Raw genomic sequence first — 1563 nt, 5'->3', positions numbered from 1 at the left:
ATCAGTAGCCATAGCGACATTATAATATGACATAGCCAACTAAGTAATACCATCTCTGTGACTAGATTCTAGAACAATGAATTTCTCTAGTTGTTGACACCTATTCCGGATAATTGGTTACCAGGTGTCCTTGAATTTTAGTATATGAATGGACCTTGGAATCTTCTAAGCTGCATTATGTTGCAGTGGGGCTGCCAAAGTTTGGCTAGAACTACCTATAACATTCCATTTGTTGTTGGCATATTTTTAGTCCTCTCTCATAACTACAACCCCATCCCCTATCTCAAATTCTACAGTCATGTAATAACACTAGTTTTTCCAATGTTATTCTTTTCTTGGCTATGCTATTGTTTATTAATTATTTTGTTTGTCTTAAGAGTTATTTTCTTTTTGATTGCTAAATAAGTAGTCACTTGTGGATTGAGTCATTCTTCAGGATATATTGGAGAAGATTGCACCTACATGGATGAATGTTTCTTTGAAAATGAAAGATGACCCAGAGACTGATAAAGCTTTTGGATGGGTTTTAGAAATGTAAGCATTGAAAATAAGTGACTGTTTTTTACTTATCAGATTCAAGAGGATAAAAGTGAATATCATTTTGCAAGTTGATACTAGAACTTTTGATATGAAATTATGAATATTTACTATTTCTATGCTTTTGTTTCTTTGTTTAAACCCAGGTATGCCTATGCTGTAGCTTCTGCTTTGCACGCTGTGCAGCATATTCTTCGCAAAGACTTTATGCTGCAGGTATGTCTCTTTTTTTGTGAAGGTATTTTTATTAACTATTAACAGTAGATTTTCATTTTGAATTTGATTTTTAGTAAATACCTTAAACAACATTGCTATATGCATTTATCGAAGCTCTTCTTAGAAGCCTGGTGTTTTTTCTTTTGTTTTTTCCCCAGCCCCCATGGGGTATGGAACTTGAAAAAAAGTTTATCATTCATTACACTTATGGATGTAACTACAACTTATAGGTACTATTTCTTCCCCAACTTGTCTAGTTATGACAATCTGCTATTCCAAGTACGGCTGTTTGCTATTGAATATCTTCCTTTGTTTGCTTTTTCTTTATTTTAGTTTCTAAAACTGGCCTTTTCATCATCATCTTCTTCTCTTAATTTTGCAAGGCTACTAGGCTTGAGCTTACATTTTCATTTATTAGCAGATACTCACTATCTTTAATTTATTACAAAATATTTATCTGAAGTAGCTTGATGTTCGGGGTGAGCTAACATATGGGAAATTTGGGGAGTAGCGATTTGAGAAGAGATGATATTTACGTGGAACTCCACCAAAAAACCTCGCCTTGCCCCCTCCAGGGGTACCCGAAAGTGTGGTATGTATTTGTTAATAGTATTCTTCATCTATTGATCTTCCTAGGTTGAAAATGATCTTAAGCAAGCATCTGTTTTCATATTTCCTTCTCTGCTACACTTATATGCTATTAATTTACCATGTAATATGTGTCTCTCTTTAGTAATAAAATTATTTTGGGCAAATTACAAGGGAGGTTTTACAAAATGACTCTCCCCCCTTGAGGAATATTCCATGTGC

General features: G+C 34.0%; 1 long non-coding RNA gene across 1 annotated transcript; it reads left to right on the top strand.

The window, feature by feature from the left end:
* Positions 1-445: 445 nt before the first annotated feature.
* On the top strand, positions 446-921 carry LOC115952747. Its single transcript, XR_004083529.1, has 3 exons — positions 446-534; positions 684-753; positions 912-921. It is a non-coding gene; the product is annotated as an uncharacterized LOC115952747 (long non-coding RNA).
* The last annotated feature ends 642 nt before the right edge of the window (positions 922-1563 follow it).

This window comes from Quercus lobata, chromosome 7, assembly GCF_001633185.2.
Source record: "Quercus lobata isolate SW786 chromosome 7, ValleyOak3.0 Primary Assembly, whole genome shotgun sequence".
Taxonomy (NCBI): domain Eukaryota; kingdom Viridiplantae; phylum Streptophyta; class Magnoliopsida; order Fagales; family Fagaceae; genus Quercus; species Quercus lobata.
The sequence above is the reverse complement of the archived record's forward strand: the minus strand, read 5'-3'. Positions and strand labels throughout refer to the sequence as shown.